Genomic DNA, 13,322 nt, shown 5'->3' with positions numbered 1-13,322 from the left:
ATGAGATGCAGAAAAATCTTTGACTTAGACTAAACACTGCTTAGCAACAACTAAAAACATAAGTGTGTTATCAACATTATTCTCATACTAAATCCAAAACGTAACACTATACACTGGGGGGTATACGCTGGGGGGGTGCCCTCGGCTTTCCATGGGGGAAGTGGCAGAGTGTCGGGTTCTGGGTGGTGAGCAGTTGCACTGTGCATCACTCGTTTTGTATATTCTTTTATCAGTACTGTTGTTGTAACTTTTCTTTTTGTGTTGTCCCAGTAAATTGTCCTTATCTCAACCCACAAGATTCCATTTTTTGGGGGGCACCACCCCAGCCCACTCCCCATTTATATACTGGGCATTATGTCACATGGTATGGAATAGCTCCTTGGTTAGTTCAGGTCAGCTGTCCTGGCTGTGCCCCCTCCCAGGTTCCTGTGAAAATTAACTCTATCCCAGCTGAACCCAGGACAAAGATCATATGTGCCTGTATTTTTTTATGATTCAGCACTCCTCAGAGCTGAAATTAATCTCCTACTGCACAGCATTAAACCACCCAAAACAGCAGAAGGTGCAGTATTGCACGTCAGAATATTGCTAAAACTACGATTCAGAGGATGGCCTTAAGCAAGTCTGACTTGGAGAGATTCTACGTACTCCAACATGCTAGTGAGATAAAATTTAAAACATATGAATGCTTTGGGGTTTGTTTGGGTTTGGGGTTGTTTTGTTTTAAATAAAAACAACAAGCAGCAGCATGTTGGCAAAATCAACTCCTCATGGACTGTTCTGGATGGTTTGCTATTTATGCTGCATCAGTCTGGATTTTATCCTTCTGTGTATCCCTTCCCACAGTTGAAAATACAGCAGCTATTTTCAATGAAAAAAATTTCCTGTTTTTTTAACAGGAAATTTCCTGTTTTTTTAATTATTAATTATTAACAGTCCTTTCAAAATAGCCCTATGTTGGCAAGGGAAAAAGAGTAAGTACTAATGATTGAACATAAATGGTCAGCTGTCCTCAAAGCAATCTACTCCGAAAATTACATCTGGAATTTACTCATAGAAAAATGGGAAAAAAATTACCACAGGTATGACAGTATGTGATTGTACTGGTTTTGGCTGGGATAGAGTTAAATTTCTTCCTAGTAGCTTGCACGGGGCTATGTTTTGCGTTTGCAGGAGAACAGTGTTGCTAACCCAGGGATGCGTTAAGTTATTCCTGAGCAGCGCCTGCCCAGCATCAGGGGCTTTTCTGCTCCTCTGACTGCCCCACCAGCGAGCAGGCTGGGGGTGCACGAGGCGCTGGGAGGGGACACAGCTGGGACAGCTGACCCCCACTGACCAGAGGGACATCCCACGCCAAACCTCCATTCCTGAAGATGGCTGAACACCTGCATGCTGATGGGAAACAGTGAATGAACTCCTTAATTTGCTTTGCTTATGTGTGAAGCCTTTGCTTTACCTATTAAGCTGTCTTCATCTCAACCCCCGAGTTTCCTCACTTTTACCCTTCTGATCGTCTCCTCCATCCCACCAGAGGAAAGTGAGTGAGTGGCTGTGTGGAGCTTAGCTGCCCGCCGGGGTTAAACCACAACACTGATTATGTCTGACCCAAGAGAAGACTTGGATTCATTAAAAGAATTAAATGCAGACACTGTTATGCTATTGCTCAAACTGAGTAATGCCCTAACTCTCAAACTATCATTTGAGCTACATTTGGTCAAACACCCCCCTCAAAACCCCCAAAACCAAAAACCCAAATCCCACTTCCCACTTCAGGCACAAGGTTACATTAAGCATGACAACCAGAATCCATTCCAAGTATTTCATTTTCAGTTCAGAAAACCATTCAGTTTTCCATTTAAAGTATATATAAACACTCTCTTGATTGTTTATGGATTTAAGCACAGGCTGAAGCCATGCTATCTCCCATTGGGCTTGCATACATGATTAAAATACATGCTGAACTCCATTTTGAGTAGCACTTCTGCTCTGAATCCAGGCTGTTAGTCTTATTTCAGATGGGAGACATTGCTGAAATATCTGAGGGAAATCTGAATCAAAACTGTATGACTATACAGGGTCTATTCTTACTGATAAAGAAATGATAAAGGTTATTGTTCATGCTTTTCCTTCTAACAGTGTAATCTTTTTTTGACGCGCAAAATACCCTGCTTCTATCACACAGAGAACTCCAAAAGCAGCTTCTAGCTAAAAACCTCAGCTATTTGCAACCAGCTTTATTTTTAACATATCCAAAAACTATAGAGAACTGTGAGCAAGAGACATACGGTGTGTTCTATAAAGAGCAAGCAATTGCCTGCCAACAGAGTTGTTATGATTAATTGCCAGTTCAACAGAAGGTAGGAAGTTCTGAAGCAAAGGAGAAGGAAAAAAAAAATGGTCTGGGGAAATTTAAGAGGGTCACGCAATTTAACTGCCTTGAAAATTATTTGGTAACCAATTAAGCCAAAAGAGAGCATGATAAAGGTGGGTTAATTCACAATGCTGGGTGGATAATTACAAGTAACTGATGTACATTTCAGACTATGAAAGGTTTCTTAAATTTCTTCTCTCTGCAAGTATGAAGGTGAATAAGCAGACCAGGTAAAATCAGACTAATCTAAAAGTAACAAGAATTACCTATGTTCACTTATAAAAGTAAATGCCAAAGAATTAATATGAAACTAAAAACAATTTTAAGAAATCAACTGATCTTCAGTTGCGTCAGTTCACACACGTGTACACCAAAAGCAGATCTAGCCTATAAAGTCAAAATTATAGTCTTAATTCATCCCACCCTTATTCATATGTGCTGTGATCTAGTCTGCCAAAGCATTTTACTTCTTAAATTCTCTGCTCTTCTTCCCTGCACAAGGTCTGTGATAGCTTTTGAATAATCAGTTAGTCAAGACTTGTTCATTCTCCTCAAAGTAGCTCTAAGGACTTCAAATCATAGAAAAATTTAGGTTGGAAGGGACCTCAAGAAGTCATCTAGTCCAAACCCCTGCTCAAAGCAGGTCTAATTAGATCAGGTTACTCAGGCTCATGGCCAGACGAGTCTTGAACTTCTCCAGTGATGGAGATTCCACAACCTCCCAAGAGGTTGTAGACAACTCCTCCAAGAGGAGTTGTAGACAGCTAGTAAGGTCCCACTGAAGCATTTTCTTCTTAAGGCTGAGCAAGCTCAGCTTGCTCAACTTCTTATTCATCACATTTCAGGCTCCTGACTATCCTGTTGGCCTACCAGACTCCCTCCAGTATGTCAACATCCTTCTTGTACAGGGGAGCCCAAAACCAGACACAGTATTCCCCATGCAGTCTCACAAGTGCCAAATACAGCGGATGAATGACTTTCCTGGACCTGGCTAATGACTGAATGTAAGCCATTAGCTGTCCTCAAAACAATCCACACTGGCAACTGCATTTGCAATTTATTCAGGGCAACAGAAAAAATATCTACCTTTCTTACTAACACAGCCCAGGATGTAGCTGGCCTTTGCTGCAAGGGCATGCTGTTGGTCCACTTGTCCACTAGGACCTCCAGATCCATTCCTGCAGAGGTGGATCCTTTTCTTAGCCAGATGGACCCCAGCCTGTACTGTTACATGGGATTATTTCATCCCAGATGCAAGACTTCACACTGACTTTTATCGAACTTCATAGGCTCCCATCTGCCCTGTTCTCCAGCCTGCCCTGCTCTCCAGCCTGTTGACTACTCCCCCTCCCCGAATTTGGCGTCATCCTCAACTTGCTGAGAGGGTACACCCGTCCCATCATTCAGGTCATTAATGAAGAGATTAGCTGCAACTAGTCCCAGAATTTATCACAGGGGGATACTACTAGTTATGGGCCACTGGCTGGACTTCACACCACTGACCATAACTCTTCAAAGCATCACAGTCTGGTCAACTTTCCAGCCTTGTTGCCTATTTATTCAGCCTGCATCTCACCAACTTGGTGAGAAGCTTATGGGAGACTGTGTCAGAAGCCTTACTCCAGCTTTAGCATAGAATATCCACTTCTCTACAGCATCAATAACCTCATCATGGAAAGCAAAAGGTTCGTCAGGCATGATTTACCTAATTCACCCTGGTTAAACTAAAGCCATGTTGACTGCTCCAAGTAACAATCTTTCCTTTCATGTGTTTAGAACATCTCTCTAATCTTTCCAGGGACTGAGGTGAGGCTGACGGACCTCAAGAGTATCCCAGGGTCATAGAAGCCAAATTGCTGCTTCAGAACTGGCTGGGCATCAGTCAGCAAGTGGTGAGCAATTACATCGTACATCACTTGTTTTGTATATTCCAATTCTTTCATTATTATTATTATTATTTTCTTCCTTTCTGTACTATTAAACTGTCTTTATCTCAACCCACAAGTTTTACTTTTTTATTTTTCTCCCAATTCTCTCCCCCATTCCACTGGGTGGGAAGACTGAGCGAGCGGCTGCGTAGTGCTTAGTTGCTGGCTGGGGTTAAAGCACGGCAAAAGCTGACAGTGCCTGGATGAGGCCACTTCTGTTTGAGCCTTTCCTACTCACTGGAAGGACGGAGGACAGCAGTTGGTCCCCCTGTCCTTCACCATAGAGTAACTCTGGATATGCTCCAGGTTACCTCTATTAGTACCACTCACATAGAAGAACAGAAAGCGCTAATGTCCAAAGGCTGGGCAAGCCTTGACAGCGTCTTTGCAAAATCCCAAATCCCAATCTGCTGGCAAGGACCGAATGTTCCAAAACATCAGACAGCATCGCTGCCTCTGTCCTGCACAGCAGCATGTCTCCTGTAGCTATCCCCTGCCTTTTTCCCCAGCACGGAGACACTCAGGTTGGGCATAGCTGGCTCCGACGCATGCCCCCACACGTCCTGTTCACCCTCACCAGGCACTGTACCTATTCCGCAGTTACGGCTCTGCAGATCCAAGAGGAACCTTCCTCCCTTTGCTGGAAGTCAGAAGCTTCCAGCCCTCCCTACCCTGACAGCCACCCTTCTCTGTTTGACCGTGGCCTCATGCTGCACATCTTCCACACAGCTCCTGTCAGTCTCCCCCTCATTCTCCCTGAGGGTGCTGTGCTGGCTCACCTCTCCCACCGGAGAGCTCCCCCAGCCCAGGCACTCCCTCAAGCTCCAGACCGGGTCCTCCACTCTGCCCAGGCCATCACCGCTGGAATATGCGGTGCCAGGAGGCTCCGCAACCTCCAGGCAGCCCCACGCAGCCCGGGCACGGCGACTAGTCCCCCCACTGTGGTAACTACTCCCTCCCCGCCCGCCTGCTGCGCTAGGGATGCCCGACCTTCCCTCATCGGGAGCCCGCCTGCCCCCGCAGCAGCCGCCGGGGCCACACGGCCGCGACAGAGCGGGAAGAAAAACCACCACAGGGAGACGGAAACCCATAACGGCACGGCGGATACCCCGCCGCCGCCGCCGGGCGCCCACTGCGGCTGCGCGCAGGCGCCATGGCGGGCGGCCCCGCTTCCCCCCCCCCCCCGCGCCTCCCCGCCTGAGGAGACGGCGGGTGCCCCCCCTTCCCTAACCGGAGCGGTTTGTAAGATTCACAAAGAATTGCGATTAACGGGCGAACGGCAAACGTGGAGATAACACACTTCGTTAAAACAGCGCGTTGGAGGAATGTGGGGGGGAGCAAACCATGTAAAGGCGCAACAACGTATACGTAACCCTCAGACAACAGACTGAGGAATGGGCACAAGCTGTGAACGCGAACTAGCAAATTATTATTTAACGCTGGCCCTCTTCCGCACTCATCCTCGAGCCGTCGCTGCCGTGATGTGTTTATATTTAACTTTTAACTTGGTGAGACCTGTGCTTCTCCAGAGGGGTTTCAGGATCCTGGACTGCCAGGCCGGTCTGACATGGCGCCCAGTCCTCCTTCAGCAACACCGACACTTCATTTTCAGGACCACTTAGAGGCCACAGGACAGTCCTGCTGCTACGTGGCACAATTTCCTTGGATAATCCACGTCTGCATGCAGTATAATCTATTTGTCAAAAATACAGTACAAAATCCTGGTCCCACTGAGCCTTATGGGACAGAGTTTTGTCAAAAAAATTGTCATTACGCTTTCCTATAAGAGGTCCACCTTCAGAAGCTGGTGCAGGTTCCACGGTAGATGGAGAAGGCTGGAGTTTGCCTTGTCTTTCAGCTCCTCAGCTCTCTGAATCCAAAGGTAAAATTTGAAAGAGGAATGCACTATTCATTGACAAATTAACTGTTATGAAAGATGAAACTGATCATCCTGTCATTTAACTGTGACGTCCCCATAATTTAGACATCTCTTGCATAAGAGTAGCACATTTAGGAGTTGAGGATGAAACTAAACTTTCTCTTCAATTCACTGACGATATTTTCAATTTCTAAAGGCCTTCCCCCCTGTTCAAAAATAGTATTAGTGATTCTGAAGAAATATAACAAGGCAAGGCAAACCAGCTGAGGTGGAGCATGAAATTACATTTCTCAAATATCATTAAGATTGGGTTAATTTTGTACCACTGGCCATTCTTGACTTTAGTCACAAGAGTGGATTCATTTGCCGACTTCTTGGTCAGTGGGTTAAATTTGGTCATGATGACTTTAATCATTACTCTACTGTGAAAGGTTGTTATTAGTCAAAGGTGATGGGAGCAGCAAGAATAAATAGCTTATTACTAATTTGTGTCAGTTATATATGAACTCCGTGCTTTCCTTCTTTTTCACCCATGTGAACTCAAATTGCTTTCAGCAGGCATGCCCCTATTTGCCATTTAACATGGCAATTACTCTCTTTTGCCTGCCTTTCTCACAACTGTGCCTTTCTTTGCAGCTATCTTTTTTCCTCCTTCTCTGCTGTGTGACACCAGAGATGTGTCTATTTTACAGACAAAAAGGTAGGTCTTTGCCAGAAATTCAAAATCCTCTTCTCCTGTCAGTACTTATCCTCCATTTCAAACTTCTCTAATAACTTCCTAGTTTTCTACATTTGTCGTACTTAAAAAAATATATATAGTAAAAAAAAAAAAACAACCCACAAAAAAACCCCAAACCACAACAACTTAACTATGCAAATTACACATTTTGCAAACTGATTCTTTAAAGCTGAACAGAAATGCTATTATTAGCTTGTCTGCCGTATGTCAGGGAAAGGACGGCTGCGTTTTCATGCAATTTTCTGACCCCGACTACCTTTCAAGGACATAATACTGTTAGTAAAGGAAGCACTTAATCACTGGAAAGTTTTACCAGGTTAAGTGGAGGGAGGATTTTTCATTACTTGGAAAATTTAGATCAGTGTGTGCTTTTGTTCAACCACTAGTTAGTTGAGGAAGTAACCAGCTTACATTATCAAGCCTGTAATTTGAGAAGACCAGACACGCTACTAACAGTCATCCTTCCTGGCCTGAAAATGTCCACCTCAAAATGAATAAGAGGAATGTACTTACATAATATAAAGCAGGAAAATAACTATTCTTACCACGATTATATGTATGTTAGATTTATGAGTGGTGAGAAGAGTTGCTAGAATTTTTTTCAGTTTTGTTAGGAAGATAAGAAATAACAGCTGAAAAACTTTCCCAAGAGAATTAACATTTTGGAAGAGAAGTGATTTTCTTTTTTTTTTTTTTTCCTAACTAAAGAAATCATCAGCTAGTACAGAATGATGGATATTACTTTCTTAGTAAATGTATAGCATTACAAATCTTTGAACTCCAGACCTCTTGTAACAGGGAGCTAAGACAGATTCTCACAATGCTCTATTTTAATTTGTTCTGGATCAATATAAGTGAACACTGAATATTTCTATCCATTTCATCTTAATTAATTAGGAGTGCAAGAAGGACCTAGACACTTTGCTCATAAGTCAGGTAAGACTAAATTCAAAACTGTTTTCAAATCTGACAAATTTTGGCAAATATTCTCTGCTTCTAATTTTGAATGGGATTAGGTCCAGAAGCACAAGCATGGTACAAGACAACCAACTTTCCTACTCAGCTTATTCCCCTGAAACTATGGAACACTACAATTTTAAAATGGAAGCTTAAGAACATATCATCAGCCCATTTTTCCCAGTTCTGTTTAAAGAGCTCTTTGAAAAGCATAGTTAACTTCTGTTTCATATGTTAATATCGTACTAAATTGCCTTATTGCTTTGTGATGTACAGGAACTTTGATGTTGGCTTCTCTATTTTATTTCAAGAATTCTTTTTACTTGTAAGCTTGAAAAAAGGATCTTCCACTTAAATAAGTTGATTGCAAGCAGTTTCAGTAATTGAATCCCTAGATATTTGTCTTTCTGCTGGGAGGTTTCATTTAACTTTTAATGGATTTTTAATGCTGAAACAGTTTTATTTAAAACTGTTGCCATAAAACATGTTAGAATTTTCTATTTTTGCTGCAGATTTTTTTTTCCCCAAAACCTTTTTAAAAGCTGAAGTTTAAGACATATTATTACACTAAAAAATACTGTAAAACATATTCTGAGAAATGAGAAAGATTTGTACAAGATAGAACTGTTAAGACTATCATGCTGTCAATCTATTGCAAAGTGTTCACCGGTACAAAAATTTTTACATTTAAATAATATTATCAATAACTGGAGTGCATTTTCAGTGGGAAGACAAATCCTCTGTGACCAAAATGTATAGGCTCTATAAACTGAAGACCTATCTACCACAAAGTTAAGAAGTCAGTGGCTGTACAGCTGCACAGGAGTCCTGTCATCAGAGCCACCTATTAAAGGGGGATAAAAAACTTATGCCCCTTACTTGCTTTAATTGCACACTCTGTAAAACCGGTCCCATTTCACCCCCCGCTGTTCCCTGGCATGGGGTCAGCAGGATGCAGACAGCATCCTTCTGCTCCGTGAGCAGTCTGCAGAGGGGCAGGAAGAGTACCAGGGATGACATCCCCTACCTCGCAAGCCCAGGACACACTCGGTCCAAGGACAGGTGGGCCCCAGAAGGCAGCATTCGGGAAACAAAAGATGCCGATGAGAGCTCCCTGCACACGGCTGTGCCTGTGGATGGAAGAAGTTTGATGACTTTAACGTTTATCAAGATGAGCGCTTTATAAATTTGTTTACCCAAAAAGTACTACCTAAGTGCATTTTCTGGGTGCAGAGAGCAGGGATTTAGTCAGTGGTCCTAAACCACGAAGCTAATGCAGCTTAATAAGATATTACCTGTCAGCTGAGCTATGGTAACAACAGGCACGTTCCGATCAGCCTGAGTTGCAAAGCAATTTGGCTAGATAAATATCTTTTGACAAAAAAAGTTTTAAGAATAGGACAAGCCTTCCATGACTGTCTCTTGTAATTAATGATTCACACAGATCACACTTAGACAAAATTTTGAAGTGTTCCAAAGATACAGGACAAGTGACTGGATCGTAAGAGCACAGACAGTTCAGATCCAGGTAGGTAAATATTAGAACTACCTCAGGTAACATAGAACTGAAGTTCTGTTCCTCATGAATCAAACATAGAAAAGTTACCATTATTATAATATGACAACAGGGAAGCCAGTGGCTTTGTTACTTACATAATCTGGTCCTTAAAAAAATATCTCCTCTTCTCATCATCGTTGCAGTGAAATTAATTGTTCTTTATACATCTTTCAAATTGTCATACATCAATGAATATAAGATCAGGGTACGATAATCTTCAAGGGAGAGTTGGTAGCTCACTCATATGCAAAGCTGAAAAATGACCAAATCAGGAATTATACACACATACTGACAGGGATTTTTTCTGATTTTTTTCTTTTTTAAAGAAGTCATTCCTAGAGAACTCTTAGCTCTTCCTAAACTCATTTCCTCTGAAATCAATCCAAGTTAAGACATCCAACATCACACAGGATGTGTGCTTAAGTTCCTCTATTCTGTTCACCCATTATCCTATGTCTTGCTTTTGAGCCATGGGAAAGCTGTTGAGAAGAAGAAAAACCTGTTTTAGCTCTTGCTCATACCATTCAGCTAATCCTGTGATCATGCTCAGGAAAGTCCTCCACTGAAGTCAGAGCAGGTAGAACGGAATCAGAATTCTGGATTTGGCTTCATTGTACACATTCAAACACAGTGTCTGGAAGATGAATAAGCCAGACTGATACTTACAATGATGCATGGCCATTCTCAGACAGTTTAGCATAATACATTATTCCAAAATCTTTTGAAAATAGCAGCTTTTGCAGACTCATAAGGTTTTTAACAAAGAACTCTCTAAATGCATTTTAAAACATTTTAAGCCTTATATCGCTAAAAAGGAGACCTGAAAAATTAAGTTACTGTGACTTTGCATTAGTGGCCATGACAGCATACATTTATTTCTGACATTTACTGTTATTCCCATGAAACCCATAAATGTTGCAGACAACTAGCTGGTTGATCAAACATTGCATAGCTTAACTTCTTCTATAATTCAGGGTTTTGTAAGCCAGGATTTGAAAAATAAAAATTTTTTGAACATTTTGTATTTATTACTTTGCAGTCTTCAAAAGGATAATCATGCACCCCACCCTGTTCTGCTCCATCCAGTGAACAGTTTCTCAAAGAGCAATGATTCCTATTGTGGCTAATAGGTTCTAGGATATTACAGATTAATGTGGAATATCTTTTTCTGGCTCCTATTTATGTCCTTGACCATATGATTTCCTTCATCCTGTTTTGGGATGCATCATTTAATCATTCAAGGCCATTATAGACATTTTACCTCCTGCAGCAACGAATCCTACAGTTTACTTATAAATGTCAAATATATTTCCCAATAATTCTAAAACATGCCTCTTCTTTCCTCTTCTTTCTCTCCATTCACACTGCTAAATACTACAGTAAAAGGACCTCTAAACCTTATTTTTTCCGCTAATATTTTAGCTAATCTCTGTATCTTAAAATCAACGAAAAGACATTTAGCAAAGCACGTCAAATGCAGCAATAGCACTGAAGAATATAAAGGCGTCATATGTTTGATTTTCCTCCTCTAAGTTAAAAATGTTATCTGTGTTGTTAACTTCTGGTGGAGGCTGCGCAGAAATTGATATTGCTATTTATGTTTGCTCCTATGGAGAGGTTCTGCCTTCTCAGAGCACCGTAATTGTTCTCAGTAATTGAAGTATGGGATTATTTTAGGCTAAAGTGTGTTTTCTCAATCCTCCGTAATTTTCACCATCTCTGCTGAAGCACTCCAGTAGTATTACTGACTCTGTCCTGTTTCTGTCTTATTCCTTCCCCACATCAAATGTCTGGGTTTGTTTGGTCTTATATTAGAAGTTTAATTTGTATCTAATGCAGGTTTGGACCATTGTATCAGATAGTGAGCCAGAGTCATATGGCTTTTGTGATGAGCAGTCCTGTCTCACAAAGCTGTAGTTTCTAGAAGGGCTTGACTACTGCTTTTCCACAAGGCTTTTGACAAGATCCTTCACCTAATGCTCTTAAGGAAATTAAGACAGTATAAGAAGGAAGACACTTGCATGGGTAAATAATTGGGTGAAAGTCAGAGAACAGAAGGTAAGAGTAATGGTCAGTAAGTGGTCAGAAGCAACTTAGGAATAGGTATCAATGAGAGGTGAGGTATCAATGTTTACAAATAATATTAAGTTATTCAGGATGGAGCAACTGTCAAGAATTGCAGAAGGTGCATGCAAAACTGAATAACTTATTTTTCCCCCAGGTGTTGCATATGTAGTTTTATTTGCCTCATCTCAAAAAGATAGAACTGGAAAACATTCAGAGAAGAACAGCAAACATCACAGGTATGGAGTATCTTCCAACAAAGAGTGACTGTGCAGACCAGAACTCTTCAGCCTGGAAAAGATCAAATATGTGACAGAGCCATATAAAATGTAAAGAGCCCAAGGTGTTTTTTGTTTACTTTCTTTCTCAATGGAAGAGCTAGGGTTCATCAAATGAAGCTAGCAGGAAGCAGGTTCACACTGAGCAAAATAGGGTGAATCTTTATCCAATATGTAGTTAGACTGGCGGAAACCCTTGCTATAGGATGCTGTGAATGCTAACCATTTACATGATCTCAAGGGGACACTGTATAAAGTCATGGAGAAGAAATCCAGTTGAGCTATTAAATACAAAGATTTATCTAAATCTCTCTGGAGTAGTCCATAGACTGCAAATTCTTGGCAAGAGTGCATACCAGGAGGTGTCACTGGAGGCTTGCATCCCCAGGTACCTGATGGTGGCCACAATTGGCAACAGGACGCAGGACTAGACACGGTGCAGCCATGTCTTACGTTCTACTCCCTTCAGTAGTGGAGTTGTCATGCTGGTTGCTTTCAGTCCCTGAGATGCTTGGAACAGCTTCTCTCCTTAAGTGACAATGGATGTTGTGGCTAACTGATAATATACTAGTCACTGAAGTTACAAAAAGACCCAGCAGCTGGATATTGAAGCCAAGAAAGTTCAGACTAAGACACAGTTTTTAAACACAGAAGGTCATTTATGTTTGGAAACCCTTAGTACAGCCATAGCACACTGCTGCTCATTGACAACTTTCAAAGAAACATAAGGCTTTTCTCAAAACCCAGACACCACAGGGAAGCCCCGCAGACAGGTTGTAGGTTGGCTGTGCAAGTCCTGACAAGACAGATTTGCTTTTGAGCCTAGAGGCTGGGCACAACTTCAGTCTGAGCCCCTGTCCTAAAGTGATTGATGAAAGACAGCTTAGAGAATTGCCATCGTCATGAATTGCATTCAGAGAGGCGTTCAAGTTGGAGTCAGGCCTGTGTCTTTAAGATGCAAGTGTAACTATTTGAGATGTAAGTGTAACTTCACAGGTTTGCGTATTAAAAATTGTAATATAATTCTTCATTGAGGGTCAGCTAGCATGCAATGATCCATACCTTTGTTTTCTAAGAGCCAGCTTTTCCATAGCAATGAGTAAAGCAGAGTAATTTTTTTAAATTTTCAGATGCTAGGCATTTTGAAAGTTGCATTTATTTAGGCTCCTCTCCCTAATAAGTATCAATATAAGGGGTTGCAAGCCCAGCTTGCTGGGTCTTAGTCCCAGTAAATACAAGAGAATTGTGTGTAGAGCAGCTACAACTTCTTATATGTAAGCAGGGCAGAAACATGCCATCATATGCTTTATTTCTTACTTCTAGAAATAAGCAGGTTCAGATTCTGAAGAGTTCCAAAACTGAAATTTTCAAAAAAAACTTGAAAATTAAGAACTGCTCTTTTAGCCAAGTCGTATCAATTTCAATATCATCAACGTACCTGAAATTTTCCACTATCCAGAAAGGTCAGTCAGTTCTAACTTTGCAGAAACAAAATTGTTGGGAGATAACTTCTCAGTATATTTTTTTGCCGGGAATATGCTTTAATCT

Source organism: Haliaeetus albicilla, chromosome 13, assembly GCF_947461875.1.
Source record: "Haliaeetus albicilla chromosome 13, bHalAlb1.1, whole genome shotgun sequence".
NCBI lineage: Eukaryota > Metazoa > Chordata > Aves > Accipitriformes > Accipitridae > Haliaeetus > Haliaeetus albicilla.
The sequence above is the reverse complement of the archived record's forward strand: the minus strand, read 5'-3'. Positions refer to the sequence as shown.